Consider the following 18,990-nt stretch of genomic DNA (forward strand, 5'->3'; position numbering starts at 1 on the left):
TAAAGCGATAACGTCTTCAGGATGCAACAACGTTTTCCCTGACTATACGTAATAAGTATGACACTTCAACAAGCTCATATTACTCAATTCTCAGATAATTAATGCTCCTAAACAGCATGCCTGCTAGTATAGAGACATCAATTAATTATCTCTAATCCTTAAATTCATTAACTGAATATTCAGGAATATTCTACATTCTTCATAATATTTCGTTACTTCAATTCGTGGTTATTCCCAGCAGAATTCCATGGGTTAGTGATAAATATTCAACGTACGGGCGACTGAGAAGCTATCGGTTAAGCCCCGACTAAAATGGTGCAAGGGTATTCAGCAATAATGCGCAAACGAGCACCTAAATGCACGAACGAGTATTCCAAAATACGAAGGAACGATGAACCTATGCAAAATAGGAATAATAATAATAATAATTATAAAATATTAGCAAAGGCGTCAGGGAACTGGGCCCACCGGCCGGCCAGTCACGCCGTGGCCAGTCCCACGCCCAATTTTATATTTTATTATTTCCCCCGATCTCATGAAAAATCCTTCATTTGAACAAATCTCATTCGTCTCAAGGAAACTCCTCAGCCTCATGGTGTTTCCTCATATCAAAGAAATAATAAAATGTAGGAAAGGTGACGCGGGATCGGGCCCACTAGCCGGCCGGCCATACCCTAGCCGCGGCCGGATCCACACCTCATGATTCCTTATTATATTATTATTTCCCTCATCCCATGAAAATTCCCTGATTTCATGATATTTCCCTCAACTCATGAAAAATAATATAAAATTAGGGAAAATCTCACGGGACAGGCTCATTGGTCGGCCGGCCATGCCCTAGCCGTGGACGGTCCCACATGCCCTTGTCTCATTATTTTAATATTATTTGTTTCCCTCATCTCATGGAAACCCCCTCACTTCAAGGAAAATCCTTAGTTTCAATAAACTCCTTGATTTCATGATATTTCCCTAAAATCATGAAAATATTATAAAATTAGGAAAAGTGACATGGGACCCTGCCCATTGGCCGGTCGTCCATGACTTGGCCATAGCCGGTCCCACACTTCATGACTACCTATTTTATTATTACATAATCTCATGGAAATTCCTTAACTTCATGAAATTCCTCAGTTTCATGGTATTTCCTTCACATCAGGGAAAATATATAAAATCACATAAAATTGGGAAAGGTGTTGCGGGACCGAGCTTGCTAGCTGGCCGGGCATGCGCTAGCCATGGCCGGTCCCATACCTTGCAATTCCCTATTTTATTAATTATTTTTCATCATCTCATGAAGATTCCCCAGTTTCAGCAAAACCCTGAATCCTTCATATTTTCTCAAAATATTGCTCAAACGCGCATCAGAAAATATCGAAACTCTTAGGACTGAGACACGGACATTATGGTGACATCGTCATGTCTCCTTGACCAACCAGGGCCGGCCCTAAGGCTTGCAAATCGCCGGTCCCGCATGTTTTAATAATTTTGACCTAATTTACTCAATTGCTCATATTGGGTCCAAACTCTTCTCAAACAACATGGAGTTTTCTCAAACGACCATCAGCTGGTCCCACGACCACCAAGGGTCGGTCCCGCATCTCTCCATAATCAGGTTTTACTACCTAACGCTCACATGAGCACTATTTTAATAAATGATTAAACCAACATTTAATCATCCTTTCACCAATTGGTCTTCAAGAGACTTTGGTATTTAGCTCATTTGAGCACGTAGGCGTCACATGGTCGACTCGTCATCCCATGTAGCCGGTCCATCCTTCACCCTGTGGTTGATTTTTAATAAATCACCGATTGATCAAAAATTAGGGTTTCGAATCCAGAGCTCTGTAAAACATAATTCTGAGCAGATTCAAATACTAATAATTTTATGATGGTCCCGTGATCAACACTTTTATTAATATGCTCGGACTAGCTTCCAGTGTCTTAGATTAATATTTTATCTTATCTGGTCCTGACACCAACAATTCATCAGACGAGCAACATTTGCTCACATGAGCAATATTTGCTCACATGAGCAATATTTGCTCAAACTAAGGAATATTGGTTCAACTATCAATATTCAACAACTCAGCAACATTTGCTCACCTTAAGTTGTCAACATTTATTCGACAATATACTTTTGTCTCAGTAGGCATGTTTAATTCATGAGTCTCAGAACATTTGCAAATCACGTTCAACTCAGCAATACAAGGACTCATCGTCCCATAAAGTAAGCAACCGACTCCACAATCACGAGATGTCAATCATGTCATATGGGGGGATATTAACTAGGGTTTTGGTATGGCGGTCTACGGCACGTGTGTTCATACACACGATGAGAATGTGAGCAAGTCGTGCAATCAGTTGGAGGAGTTAGCAAAGTAGAGGGTGGCAAATTAACCAAGTCTCTGCACGATGAGCAACTAGTTTTGACACGATTTCCCACTTCCCCACTCTTTGACTCCAGCAACTTTCACACTTCATGGGATCAAGGTGTTTACAATTCTGGAAATATAAATAAGTCTCTGAATCATGGTTGAAAGGACAAGACAGTCACTCGTCAAACAGACAACAAGAGATTAAGAACTCAACATTTGAGCACTTACTCTCAACAGAGCAAATTAAATCAATCAGAACTTATCTTATTTCTTCACGCAGAATACACAACACACCTAGAATCTTCGATCACCATTGATTGATGATTATTTTCAATGATGTTGTAGTAAGATGGTTCGTTCAAGACTTGTGAAAGCAGATTTTTTTAGACTTAAATTTATAAATGATAATAATAAACTCAAATAAAAAGGTGATGTGAATATTGTGGAGAGACTGGGGCTAGGATTCAATATTAGTGATTTAATAAAACAATAATTTCGCAACTCAACATTCAAATTGATTTTAATAGTATTGCCTAGACATGTAGATTTTTAAAATAATAGATGTTAATCCAAGCATAGAATATCAAAACTCTAAAGCAAGCATATTCTATCAAGAGAAAATACACCTAACTAATCAAAATCATATAATCCATTTTTAGTTCAATGCAAAAATCATAATATAATTGCTATAATTAATTTAAAATAAAGATATATCATTTTTACCGAAACAACATCTTCCTCCATTGCCCCAAGGATTGGGTTTAGCTCTTCATCATGGAAACACGCTCAAAATTTGATTTCATTTATGCTCAAAAAGTGGTTTACAAATGATGAAAATGTGAGAAAATTATTAAAGCAGTGATTTTCTTTTCTCTCCCAAAATTGTCCGTCCTCAAATGTGCTCTCTAGCTCTCTATTTATACACACAAATACACATCACTCAAATATATTCTTCCATAACTCCAAAATCTTCTTCTTTTTAATTGAAAATATCTTCAGGAATTTTTCCTTCTCTTTATTCTATATATGTGTTTACTAAACCCATATCTTCTTTAATTCGCAGAATAAAATCCAAGATAAAATCTTCTAAGGATATCTTTCTTGTTTAATACAAGATAACTTCCTTTTTCTTCAAAACTTCATGTTTGTAAGGCAAGAAGATATTCTTATCTTAAAGATAATAAATCCTTTATCGTTGAAACCAAATTTCCCGTCAATTTTTCTTTTCAAATCAAGGAAGAATATGGAGCCCCCTTAACCAGTAATGGGGTGCGATTAGCAGTTGGGAAGCTCCTTATCAGTTAGGTGCCCCTTATCCAAAACTGAGAGTCCGAATAATATGTGTCCTCCGGGTGCCTATACCAACTTTTCGAGCCGAATTTTCCAAAAATGTTTATTTTCCAAAAATACCTACAAACACATAAAATACCATAATACGTAGAAAATCAAGTACCAACAATACTGAAAATTGAGGACAATTCGGTCACAAAAATGTGTCTATCATTGATCTCACACATTTCTCAGCTTCCCTCCTATAGATCGACCCATCCTCTCTTGTGAACGAATTGACTCTGGAACGACCATTGTCTTGGTTTAGGCCGGAGTCCTACCGATTTATCTCTCAAACTTAAAGCACTCCCTTCTTGCAGTGCATCTGTGTGAGGTTAAGCATTTCGCTCGGTTCAGGAAGTCTCCTCCGCACGGTCGTCTCCTCAATTCCGTAGAAACCAGCAAATCGTTTTCCCCCATCTACAGATTGGCGACCACAGTGGGAGATCATTCTCTCGGTTGCAATCTCAGTTCTAACAAAGATGATCGATCTTAGGTCTGGTTCAGTTACCAATTCGGGTTCAACACCCAACCCTAACATTATAATCTCTAGTGGTACCGCTAATACCACTCCTCCAGCGCAACCTGCCAATACTACTCCTCTGAATACTGGTGCTCCAGTGATCACCCCTGCAACCGACGGTACTGGCGCCATCAACAATCCTCTCTTCGGCCTGTCCCCTGAAGAAGTCATAGAAAATCCGCCTACCATGGTGATCTCATGAAGGTGCAAGAAACTATTACCAAGAATCAGGTTGACATGGCTTCCACTCAGAAGGAATTATGCAATTATCTCAAGACTCTTACAGACAAGATGTCAGAGAAAAATTCAAGATAAAGGAAAATCCAAAGAAACATCTTCGGCTGCTGATCCCGAAGTCACTCCAATCCATGTTGTAGATGACTCGCCATCAAAGGAAACTGCAAGTTTCATCACTCGTGAAGACCTGGAGTGCTTTTTGGAGGATCGAGGAAAAGATAAGGCATCATCTGTCCAACGTCACCAACCTCCATATATCCTGCTGCCACACAGAGAACTCCTCTCCCGAAAGGCTACACTTCTCCGACGTTCACGCTTTACAACGGAACAGAAATGCTCTAGAACATATCTCTGGATTCTTAGAATCATTAGGCATGAACACAATCATGTCGTCTGTCAAAAGGAATTCTCAAAGTCTCAGACAGATTATACATCTGGTACAATAAAATCGCACCAGGAAGTATCACTAGTTAGGGAGAAATGATTAAAGCTTTCTACTGAAAATATTTCTTCGTTTCAGAGCAAATCACCCTCTCTGATCTTGGAAGGATGTTTCAAAGGAGCAAAGAACATCCTAATGATTATGTGAAAAGGTTCAGAGTTCAAGCCCTGGACTGTCATGATCCAAATGTCACAGAGCAACAACTTGTAGACTTGTGCATCAATGGAATGATCTCGGTCTACAGAGCTTTACTGTAAGATCTCTGGTTCCAGAACTTTTCTGAACTTCATGAAGCATCTAAGAGATCAGCAACTACCGCACTTGCTTTACTGGAGAGAGCTAAAGCTACAAAATCTTAAGAACTACGAGAAACTCGAGGTAGCAGATGTTTTATCAACAAATAATACAACCTCCAACCTTCCACAAACGTTGTTGCAGAAGGGAGCAAAAGAAAATCCGAGCCACAACACAAGCATACTTCCTCAGCTCCTTTAAAAGCAAAAAGGAAGGATAATCGAACTCGGAATGCACAAGCTCCAAACCCAGCACGGAAGCTGATCAAGCAGAAGCTGATCAAGCAGAAGCTGACTTCCCTTTTCCCGTTGAAGAGGTGATCAAATTGTTAGAAGTCTGGATCCAGGATGGTGCAATCAAGTTTCCATATGTCAGGAAAGAACCAACTGAAGAAAAATGGAGAATCCTAGGTACCGTCACCTTCATAGATTCATCAATCATCCAACAAGTAACTGCAATATTTTGAATCACATCTTCAAATAAAAGGTTGATCCACAATAGCTTTAATTGGGGACTGAAGGAGTAGAATCCTCTCAAAATCAGAACCTTTACACTCTCCGAACAACCAGTCAAAGAAGCAGTTCAATCGTTGATCGAGCATATCTGTGAATTGCTCTATCTGTCTAACGTACAAAGAAAAGACATGTTCAACACTGAATTACATTGTGTCAGACACCTGTCCATCCCAGAAATAATCTTTTAACCTTCATCCACAGACAAGGAGATGCACGACTGGGGACTGCTTACCACATTCCATCTCAAAGGAAATGAATTCATAAGAATATTGATCGATGCTGACGCCACCATCAACATCATTCCACTGAAAACCCTTAGAGTCACATGCATCACTCGACAAGAAGTTACTCGTGATCCCATCTCTATCAGAGACCTTGAAGGAACGCTCGGAAACACTTATGGCTACATCACTCTCAAAGTGAACATAAGTTCAACCTGGCAGAAACCAAGTTTCACATAATCAGGAAGATCCAGGATATGACATGTTCTTCAGATGAGCTTGGATCCATGCTGAGAAGATGGCTATTGAAAAAGCGTCTTTGGTTGCACATCTCTCCACGAAGAAAGTTATGATCCAGAAGATTTGACGGACATTCCATCATCAGAGTACTTGAAGGAATTTCAAACTTTGACGAGGTTGAAGCAAGAACCTGCAAAAGATGCATAGACATTCATCAAGAAGTTCCTCACTCAGGCAAGTCTCATTCCATGTCTATGTCATTTATTTCCTCACATGCTATCCTACATGGGGACTCAATTCTGCTAGCAACTCTGCAAGACGTTATGAATGGTAGCTTCACCGCATTAGTATTTTACCAAGTGGTTGAATCTGACGTTTTTCCGAATCAAGCACTGAAACATTCATTACTGAGATGATGTCCAAACATGGCAAAGAACACTTTGGGCATTTCTCCTGCAAGTCCATGTGTTCCCCGAAATCAGAAAGCTCTGATGTCTGCACAAATGTCGAATCCCACTACCACAAAGAAAGGTATGCTGAATCAACATAAGACACTCCAGGGCCGAGATGATCAAACCCCTAAGATATTCGATACTTAAGGAATGTACGCTTCAACGCTCAAGCATCTAAGAAGCCTTAAAATTGTACTCCCAGTCAAAGAGTACACCTTTGATAATGACACATCTGGCTTCAGCACAAATATATCGACGATGACACACTGATTCAACACCAGCGCAATCAAAGTGTAACTAAATTACAATCGCTAATTCTTCATTATCCCATGATAAGACTTCTGAAGTAGATGCAACATCCTTCATCCATGGATGGCACAAACTCCTTCAACATACACTGGGGGACTTGATTTTTTTGGAATTTGCAATCTGATGTGATTCCATGAAACTTCATCAACGGAACCTCTCTACATCACAAGCCTTGCACGACCAAGGAACGTTTTCTCCTCACATCCAGAATGGAGACTGCCGCTGTTATCTGCCATAACAACATCGATTCCCTGACGAAGCCACTTCACAGTAGAGTCATATTCAGGAGAATTTGGGATGAAATCCTAGAACATCTTCATCTTATGAATGCTCAACTCACCAACTAGTTCGTGAATGTGAAAGGCTCACTGGATGAAGGAACAAAGGCTATATCGATAATCATGGTTCTAGCCTTTTTCGGTCTCTGGAGCAACTCCAAACATAGTATCGGAATCAACAATGATATGTGGAGGAGCTTCGTTCACGGTCTCAGCATCAACAAGAATTTATGGAGAAATTTCAATTGTGATCTAGCATCAACGGTCTCAAGAGCAACATCCACATGACAAGGCTTCATCAATTAACCATTCTCTGAAGTATTGCTCGACGAAGCGGACTTCTCCAAGCACTAATGATTCATATCAAGGTGCGTAGACATGAATTATGTTCACATGAAAGTCTTCCCAAAGCTTGCACGACTGGTGGGCACAATCCAAAGTCTTCTACAAGATGTTCTCATCACCTCTAAAAGTGAGATACACCACACTTCAAGCCATGGGTTTACAAAAAATGTACCAATGGGTGAGAAATGGGATAATGATTCCTCAACAAAATATGTTCGTCTACGTCTCTTCTACAACATACCAAAATAGTGCATCAATCGGACATACGAGCTGAAAGATATGGCCTTTACCGTCAGGTCTACGAAATCTGAAAAATTTGTACGGGATTACAAATTACAAATGTGCACGCTTCGTTGGCTGACCTCTATAACTCCAAATTGAGTGATTATTTTTTCATGTGATAACCCAGTCTTTTAGTTTCAAAAGTTGGGGTCAAGCATCGAATTCCGACGTCGTATGAGGTTCCTACAGCTTCCAGAGCGTACAACATGCAAGCAGCAATTCTTAGACGGGATTCATAACTTCCACAGTCGATCGGTGTCCACCAAGTCTTTCCACTAAGTACTTCATCAAGTTTCACAGTCCAAGACCCGTGGCACCAGACTCTCATGTTCTAATCATTCATCATAAAAGGAATGCTACCACCGGGACATGAAACCATGGTCATTACACCACCCCCTCTTGAGAGCAACCTCAGTTATGGTCTCGTGACCAGGGTTCCAGAAGTGATGTTTCTACGACCGACAGAAATAAGATGGCTGCAAGCACCATGCTCATGTATCAATCAAGGGTTATTGATCTCAAATGAATCAATGACATTTAAGTCCTTCACCAATCGTTCAAGATACAAGCGAACGGTCCAAACACACAACAAGAGTGTTTTAAAACAAGCTCGTCTGAGATGATCTTACACTGTCCTGCACAAAGAAGCGAGCTGGGAGAAACTGGTGAAGAATCTAGGGATGGGTTATATACCATTATCTTCATATGTATGTCCTCTACAACATATCCAAAATTCATAGTAATTGGATGAACGAGAAAAGATATGTGGTCGAATTATTGGACTACATCCCAGCTGAAAATTTTCTGGAAATCGCCTCGAAGTTTACTGTTTCACCTATTTTGGCTCCTAAACATGCTCAAAAATCGAAAATATTATTAGCTAAATCTTGGAAATATTCTGAGGATGAAAAAACATGGGTAGATCATGAAAATACGACATCGGACGAAGATTCTACAGCATTTTTACCGAAAGACCGACTTCTGAATTTTTTGATGACGAATTATGACGAAATTCTTCGCTCATCCACATATGAATCAGGATCTACACCATCAACGCAAATCCTGACTTCATCTTCAGCCGATAGTCTCATTTGTTGAAGACGGCGGTGCTTCTACTGATAAGGGACGACTCCCAGATGATCGAGAGACATACAAAGTACCATCTTTCCAACGTCTCTGAAAGGTTGATTCACCTCGGCATGAACATCTACAGAAGTCTTCATCTTTGACTTAGATATTTCTGGAGCGTTCGTCGGAAGAGCCAGAAGGGTGGTTGTAACCAGAAGTCACCACTATCTGAGGCGAAAGACATGGAGTCATGGATATACCGATAACAAACACGCAACAAAAATGGTAACAATCCAACTCTTACCTATTTACAATTTCACTAGATGTAGTGATTATAACGTCATAATTTCGAAAACTTGCTCGTTCCTTCAAACCTGCAAAGATGAGCAAAATTCATTATTCAAATATCATGACTTGATTTTCATAAAACCGTGAACAACCCACGTGAATTTTAACATCCACTGGTTTTTCAAAAATTGGACAAACGTCCATTCTACAATTGTGAAAACTTACATACAAACATTATTTCACCATGTATAATTGTCTACTTTCAACAGCAAAATCAAAACATTGGTTTTACAAAAATATATATATATTTAACGTGAAACTCACGTAAGTTTGAAGAATAACATATATATATATTTCTGCTCCCTCGCGTGAGCATCTGTCTTTCAAGCGAGAGTATATTTTCAAAAATTTCTGAAAGCTCGAAGATAAAAAATTTTCATGAAAACTCATTAAAAAAAATTTATTACTAACAGACGCACGTCTGTTCAAAAAACATTTCTCTCGTACGAGCATCCACCTTTGAAACGAGAGTTTATTCCACTTTGTGAAATCTCACATATTTAAAAAATAAAATTTTGTTTTTCGTGAAAGCTCATAGACAAAATTTTTATCATTAGACTCAGGTCTATTTTGTTTGTTTCTTAAACTAACGAACGAATGATAGGCAAGGTAGAAAAGTAGTCACAAACATCTTCGTCTCATCGTTTGTGATTCCACAATATCTAGTTTCGACATTATACGATTTAGATTATTGTGAGGTGATTGATAATTTTAGGTTGTTCATCGGGAATATAAGTCCGGGTTATCGATTGGTTCTTGTTCACCTTGATTTATCAAAAGATGGAACAAAACTCGTAGGTATTTCTTTGGGAGACAGATTTATCTATTCCTTTAGACTTTTATGTGTGATACATATTTTTTTATTAAAGTCTTCGACTTTGGGTCGTAGCAACTCTTAGTTGTGGGTGAGATCATCTACGGGAATCAAGTGCGTAGTATCCTACTGGGATCAGATACGTAAGGAGCACAATTGTACCTTCGACCAGTGTGATATTGATTGGGGTTCAACTACAGTCCAGACCGAAGTTCGTTTGTAGTAGGCTAGTGTCTGTAGCGGCTTAATACAGTGTGTGTTCAATGTGGACTAGGTCCCGAGGTTTTTCTGCATTTGCGGTCTCCTCATTAACAAAACTTCTGGTGTCTGTGTTATTTCTTTTCTGCATTATATTTTGTTATATAATTGAAATATCACAGGTTGTGTGTTGACTCAATCAGTTGGTAAATCCAACCTTTGGTTGTTGATTGAAATTTATTGACACTTGAACATTGGTCTTTGGTACCGTTCAAGTGATTTCTCTTGTATTCAATTAGACTCGCATATTTCTATTTGCTTGAGTAAGTATTGAATCGAGAAATTGAGATATAACTCCTTGATATATTTTTTATTAAGATTGAGTCTGACTGTCTAGTTGATTCTCTTAAAAGTATATTGGAGTACGTCCATACAGATTGCTAAGGAAATATTGGGTGTGGTTGTTAGACCCCCGCTTTTTCAAAGTCCTACAAAAAATGAAATTTTACAAGGTCAAGTTAATGATTTACTAGATAAAGGTTTGATTCGACCTAGAAACAGTCCTTGTCCTTGTCCAACATTTTTAGTACCTAAGAAAGATAATGCTTGGATAATGTGTATAGACTGTATATCCTTGAACCGCATCACTATTCCTTATAGGTTTCCTATTCCTAGAATTGAAGACATAATTGATTTGCTTTCTGGGTCAATTATTTTCACCAAACTTGATCTTAGGAGTGGATATCATCAAATTAGAATCAGAAAAGGAGATGAATGGAAGACTGCTTCCAAGATAAGAGAAGGGTTATATGAATGGCTTGTTATGCCATTTGGGTTATCTAATGCACAAAGTACTTTTATGAGTCTCATGAATCAAGTTTTACAACCCTTTCTGAGTAAATTTGTGATTGTATACTTTGATGACATATTGATTTTTAGTCACTCTCTCAAGGAACATCTGGGCCATCTTTCTCAAGTTTTTACGGTGTTATCTACTCATTCTTTTGTTTGTGAATTTGAAGAAATGCACATTTATGTCACCTGAAGTCACATTTTTGGGTTATGTCATCTATTCTAAGGGTATTCATGTAGATCCTTCTAAAGTCAAAGCTATTGTGGAATGGCATGTTCCCACTTGTATCAAAGAGGTAAGAAGCTTTCATGGTTTAACTTCTTTTTATAAGCGTTTTGTGAAGAATTTCATCACCATTGGTGCCGTTCTTACTGATTGTTTGAAAACGGAAAAGTTTACTTGGACTGAAGCTGCTGATAGAAGTTTTAATACACTTAAAGACAAATTATGTTCAACTCCTATTCTTGCCATGCATGACTTTTCCAAGCCATTTCAAGTGGATTGTGATGCTTCTATTATTGGAATTGGAGCATTTTTATCTCAAGAAGGACATTTAGTTGCTTACCATAGTGAAAAAATTCTGAGATACAAAAAAAGTGGTTTACATATGAGTTAGAGTTACTTGCTCTTGTCCAAGCTCTCAAACAATGGCACACTTATTTGGTTCATTGTGAGTTTGTCATCAATACTGATAATCATGTATTAAAATATCTTCAGACTTCAGCTAAAGTTAATCGTATGCGTAATAGATGGCTTTCAACAATTAACAAGTATACTTTTTTGATTAAACACAAGAGTGGAAAACAGAATCAAGTTGCAAATGCTTTAAGAAGACGAAGTCATCTTTTGGTTACTATTCGTAAGGAAAGTTTTTCTTTTGATTACATCAAATACATCTATGCTGAAGATACAGATTTCAAGTTACTCTGCGAGCAATGCATTTCGTCATCTCATGGAGTTGATGACTTTCTCATCCAAGATGGTTTTTTATTTAAAGGTAATCGCCCTTGTATTCCTAATGGTTCTTTACATCATTTAATACGTGAACTGCATGGAAGTGGTCTTGGTGGTCATTTTGGCAGAGATAAAACTATTGCACTTCTTGAAGAAAGGTATTTTTTTCCTTCTCTCAAACGTGATGTGCAAAGATATGTTATGAAATGCATGGTTTGTCAGCAAGCTATAGGTACAATTCAGAATACTGGACTATATACCCCTTTACCAATACCAGACGCTCCATGGGTTGATATCAGCATGAACTTTATTCTTGATCTACCCCGTACAACAAGAGGAATGACTCTGTGATGATTGTGGTAGACAGATACTCCAAAATGGCACATTTTATTGCCTATAAAAAGTCTATTGATGCTTCAAGTATTGCATCTTTATTATTTAAAGAAATAATACGTTTGTTGGCGTTCCAAAGTCCATTACTTATGATAGAGATACCAAATTTCTGAGTTACTTTTGGAAGACATTATGGATACGTTTGGGTACTACATTACAGTTCAGTACTACTTCTCATCCACAGACTGATGGACAAACTGAAGTAGTAAACAGATCTTTGGGAAATTTAATTAGAGCTAAATGCGTGGATAACAGTAAGCAATGGGATACCTTACTACCTCATATGGAGTTTCCATTCAATACTTCAGTGAACAGATCCATAGGTAAAACTCCATTTAAAATTGTTTACTCTAAGGTACCTAATCATGTATTAGACTTAGTTGTACTTCCTAACTTACATACTTCCAACATCAAAGCTGATAATCTCTTAGAATAAGCTTCTCAACTACATCATGATGTCAAAGCTAAACTCGAAGAATCTAATGCTAAATACAAGGATGCTGCAGATAAGCATAAGAGATTAAATACATTTAAATAAGGAGATCTGTTCATGATTCATATACGTAAAGAAAGATTTCCAGTTGGCACTTATAACAATACTAAGATGAAAAAGTATGGACCTTTTAAAATTTTGAAGAAAATCAGTGACAATCCATATGTCATTGACTTACCTAAAGACTGGAACATCTCTAATGTATTCAATGTTCAAGAGATATTCACCTTTTATGGTGATAATTATCTTTTTCTTACTACTTTTAACTCAGAAACGAGTTCTTTTCAAGAAGGGGGGAATGATGCAGGACATCCCTTATCATTCTCAGCTTAAGCTCAGAAGCTTCTAGACTTTTTTCTGTTTTCTAGTTTTCTTAGAACTCTTTTCGTTTATTCCATGTTTATGAATTCTATTTTAGTTCAAATTCTTTATTTAGACTTTTAGTCGGTTGTTAAAGCATATATAAACATGCATCTTCATTGAAGACAAACACATTATTATTGAAGAAGATTATTATCAATCTATTATTGCTTTCATTTCTAAACTTCCTCTTCAAGTTTATCATTCACCTTCGTTTCTTAAAATATTTTCGAACCTCTGAAATCTCCGTATTGCTTTCTTCTTTATCTTTTATACAGTGAAACTGTCCAATTTTAGTGTTTTGAAACTGTCTATGTTTCAACACTTTGTCTTTTGGGTTGATCCTCAACTCTTTAGACTTTATGTATATAGTGAATTTTTGTATATAATCCTGAAGATTCAAAATCTTCAGGTTGAGTCACTTTGACTTGATTTCTTTTTCCATTTCTGTATATATTTTGCTACTCCATGGTGATCGCGGCTGAAATATGTTGGATTCTTACCATGAATAATGGAGTTCGGTTCTTTCTTTCGTCAAATCGGGTAATCTCTTTCCTTTCTCTCAAAACTCAACATGTTCTTCTGATTTGTCCAAGTTATAAATCTTTTTATCATTAGAAACATTGAGGACAATGTTTAGTTTAGGTTTAGGGGTGAAAAGTAGATACTTTGATAACATGCTATAATTGAAAACAGAACTCTTTCTTTTTGGAAAAAAAAATGAAAAAATGAAAATAAAAATTTAAAAAATTTGAAAAAAAACACATAAAAATGGAGCTCATTTACCTTGAAATGTTGACTCTTGTGCATGTATGTAAACATAAGGATTCTTAGTCTATATATTTAGGCACCCTGATTCTAGCACAATTCACATAGTGATAAGAAACTTGCACGCGCACGATCTACCAATACATGTATAGCCTCATCCTTGAGGTGTTCTATCGGAAGTCACGATTGCCAATCACTTTAGAATACTGAACGAAACTTGACTAGCTTGTTCTTTGGTTGGTTGGGATAGAAGGTGGAGGTTACATTAAGAAAGACAACCATCGAATTTAACTGGGTGCATCAAAAAGGGCTACCTCTTGCAAAGTGTCATGTAATTTTTGTTTCTTTTTGCTTATGTATCAAAAGAGTTATCATGTTGTAAATTAAAAAAAAAAAAAATCAAGTATTTATCAATTCCATCCTCTCTTGTTCCAAAAATAAAAGAGAGTAGTCAATGTAAATAAGAGTCATGTAAAGAGTCATCTTTTGTGTTTTTGTGTTATAAGCAAGGAAGGGTGTATGCCATTGATGTACAACGCGAGTAATTGTGAAATACCTCCAACTCATTCACAATTCTCGTAAAGTCCGGACAGCTAGCTAGATTTCGACCTCGGTTCTTAGCCTGAGAAACTATCTCTTGGTGATTAGTAGTCATAACATCCGATCTTTCTTTACACATGTGTAGATACACTTTACACTCTTATCACACGCCTTTATTTGTTTTCAGTGCTAGGATTGTTCCTTTGATAGCTAGATTGACATCTCCATTTTGCTGTGAGCTTCTACTGTCTTGCACATGTCACATTTCATGGAATCTGAGCTTATATTTTGTCCTAGAACTTTGTAGGTACGTTCTAAGCAAACCTTCACGAGACTTCAACTCGTCCACTAGGGACACTTAGTGGTTTAAAAGGATTATTTCATTCGCTAAATGCAATCGAGAGACCAGCGACAGTGGTATAGGTAGGATTTTCTTAGTTTTGTTTTACTTGAGGACAAGTAAAATTCAGGTTTGGGGGTATTTGATGAGTGCCAAATATTGTATATATTTGCACCTTTTTATTGACATTTAACTCATCATTTGTGCACTAACGCTCCATTTTATTCCATATTCTTTGTTTTCGTTGTTTTCAAGAATAAATATTTTTCTTAATTAATTTTGCATTTTTAGGTACTAAATAAAGCCTGGTTAACTCACGGAGCGAAAAGAGCAAAGAAACGGCAAAGACTCCCGCAGAAAGGCAGCGAAGAATGATGTTTGTAAGAGCCGGATCAACTAGAAATGGGCTTGAAGAGGAAGAATTGTCCTTAAAGAAGATATGGGCTTGGCATACCCAAGGCCCAAAACCCTTACCCAAATCCATTTCCAATATCCATACCCATTTCCATGAGAGCCGTCAGATTGGATCCATTCCATCATCCAACGGTCGCTTCATCAGAGTACATCGAACTCTGAAGTCCCTGTCTAACATCATAGCACCTAACCCCGATCTTCGCCGTCAATTTTGATGTATCTCATCATCCAACGGTCGCTCCACATCCATTCCATCGCGTCGTTGGATCACTCCATCACCTTTTCATCCTATGCTTTTCATCACCGATCATCAAATTTTGATACACCCGCTCAACACCCTATCAACCAAATACCCTCTTCCCAACCAAACACTCCCCAATCCAAAATCCATCGATCTCTTCTCTCTTTTCCCCAAACTCCATCTTCCCCAAATTGCATAGAACTGCTCCACCACCAGTTCCATCACTGCCACCACCATCTCTTCACCCGACAACACCACCATCTCTCTAGGCTAGATTTTTTGCCCATTTCACATCCCGTGAAACCCTAGGGTGTGGAGTTTGTAAAACAGCTAGCTAGGGCATCAGTAGGGAACAATAGGAGCAGAGGAAGAGCATCAGAGACGCAGAAGAGAGATGGGTTCGACAGAGGAGACAACAAAAGCAGAGACGGGTGAGCTTTAATTTTAATTTTCAATGTAAACCCTAATTTGGGAATTTGGGGGAAATTGTATGAACCCTAATTTTGGGGTATAAATAGAATGTGTGTGTGGGTGTTGGGAGGGTATGCGGGTTAGCCAGAGCTCAACCCTAGAGGCCCGGAGTAGCCGGTGCACCAAGCTGTAGTATTTAGGTTTATTTTTCAGTTCTTATAATGTTCTAATTTTCTAACTAGGGCTTAGATGAAGCTCTTAATCTAATATCAGATAATTTTGGTTATGAATTTGTTCTTGTTGTGCTTAACTGCTTAAGGATAGATTTAATCTTTGTGATACAACATATTACTTTCACCTTGTTTTTCATGCAACCTAGGTAGTTGGAACAATTCTATGTTGTGGTGCCGCAACTCATGCTTAAATGAATTGATTTATGCTTTGAATAGTTGTGCTTTAATCAGACAATTATTTCTTAGGATAAATACTTTAGTTGTGATTAGTCATCCATCTTCAGATCACCTTGAATAAGCGGAAGACACGAATCCTCACCGCTATTCATTAAAAGGACAAGAGTAATATCCATAACTGAATTATCTAGTGCAGGTTAAGCAGTGGATTCGACTGCCCTAGTGCTTTCTAATTGCATTATAATATTGTTTGTGTAGTATAATCATTCATACTTGTCGTATCGACACATCAAAACAACCCCCATTTTGGTTACTCTTTCTTGTTTAGAATCATTTTAAGTGAGACCATAGTTTCAGCTTTACACCCACCTTGTCCCTGTGAATCGACCTGTGCTTTCCCTGTGTTACATTGTGACACTGTGCACTTGCAGTTTGACATAGTCGTAGGTACTCTTTCAAGTCCTACCAATTAACTAATAAAATTGATTAACGTATTGATCAAAATGAATTTTATGGATAGTTGAAACTCTGATATAGAGATGGTGTCTAAACATTGACGGTTGAAAACAGTCATAGTCGTCATTATAAGACCGTTAAGAACCGTCACAGTCGTCTATGCTTAGACGCTAATGTAATTAGGATATTCATAAATAGTATTCTTGGCCACACATCCCAAATTTAACTGTGCGTTATATGCTCCGTCGGCGAATGCATATTCTCATAGTAGCACAAGTTTGCCTAGATGAATGAATTTATTTATTTGTTAATTACCGTAGGATTTGTCATTACTACATATATGTTAAAATTACATTACTGACTTTTATAACATGTATGTAGATGATTTCGTGGATGGAGATCGAAATTAAATGAACCAACTTAACTAACAGTGAGTTGAGAATAAACCCTTAGATATCGCGACAAACACTAGCTTGCCACATACTCAAAATTGAAAAGGGGGTGATGGTAAAACATGCGTCTTTAGTCTAGTACTAACCTCTAGTATCCATCTATTCAGGGTTTTCCTATTTACTTTCTCATTTAACCGAGCACCAAAGTGCATTCCCCATCCCTCACCCAAGATTAGCTAAAAATTATATTTGTGAACAAGCCAAGGATGACCACAATATTTTCTCCTACACCCTCACAAATTTAGGTTTTTGGTGGTGATTCTAGAAAATTTTTGGGTTTTTCCTTTTCCTTCAATTTTTCTTCTTAATACTTGGACTCAAATGAACAATAGTTTTATATGGATTGGTATTCGATCCGAGAATCAACATTGTAAGTGCGTGGTACAATAAAAAAAACCATATGAGACAAACAATATTTACCCAATAAAAATAATTAAATAAAGAGAGGGGATCCGTTGATAATCCCCTTATTTGACATGGTTTGACAAGGTGTCCTGACTATTTTGGATAAAAATGTATATCGAGTCCAGATTTTGAAGATGGTTTTAGTTATTCGATCGATATTATTATCAAGCTAATATACATTCTTATCAGAGAGGTGTATATATATCTCAATAATGGAAACCACACATATTTGATGAACCTTTTTTTTAATACGAAAGCATAAGCAAGCTTATAAAGATACTACTTCAATGTCACTGACTTGTCTATGGAGAGAACCAAACCCGAAAACTTGGTTTTGACTCCTATAAAGAGTGGAGTCCTTACATGCCATAACAAGATTAAAAGAAAAATAATTCAAGGTTTTATGAGTTACCCTACGTTTTAACAAAACAAAATAAATATAAGTATAAGTAGTATCCTCAAAATTTCTTTAATAGCTCTCATAGTAGTTGGAGAACTTCATGAGTCTTTCTTGAATTGTTTTATGTAGAGCAAGTTAATCTTGATGATAGTGGTCATATCTTCACTTTTTATTTGAATGTTAGTGTGATATATTACCCTGTTCCACTCAAAAGCTAGGTCCGAACCTCTTGTTGCTATGTATGCTCCATGATATCCTTACTTCCATCTTTCTCCAAGAGGTTTCTTCTAATATCTTCAACAATTAGAAAAGTGTAATTAATATAAAGTTATGGTTTCTGAAGAGTGCAAATATTGATGATAACTCCAAAAGACGCTCTAAGATTGTTTTGTATTGGCCATATCATTTGAGGATTTCTGGTATTTGAAAGTGCATATTTTTGGGAGTATGTGCAGGCATTTTGTGGATACGGTTGTAGTCACAAAGATGGTGTTTTGTATCCTTAACAGTTTGATAAGGATTCTTCACAATTTTCCTAAAAATATTGTCACATTGAGACTCCCAGATATGCCAACAAGTAGTTGCATATTACTTCTAACAATTTATTCTACCATGAGTCATAGTAAACCAAGAATTTAACCAAACAGTGAAGCTGCTATTATTCCCAAAGATTTTTGAATTCTGACCTTAGGAGATCTTCCAAACAGAGTTAGTAAAAGGGCATTCCATAATAGTTGAACATCGTTTGTATTATTTGTTCTTTTATAACTTTGTCGATGTCATTGTAGTACAATGATAAAGTCATTAGATGATGATCCTAGTGACCTGAG

Source organism: Papaver somniferum, chromosome 2 (genome assembly GCF_003573695.1).
Source record: "Papaver somniferum cultivar HN1 chromosome 2, ASM357369v1, whole genome shotgun sequence".
NCBI classification, from domain to species: Eukaryota; Viridiplantae; Streptophyta; class Magnoliopsida; order Ranunculales; family Papaveraceae; genus Papaver; species Papaver somniferum.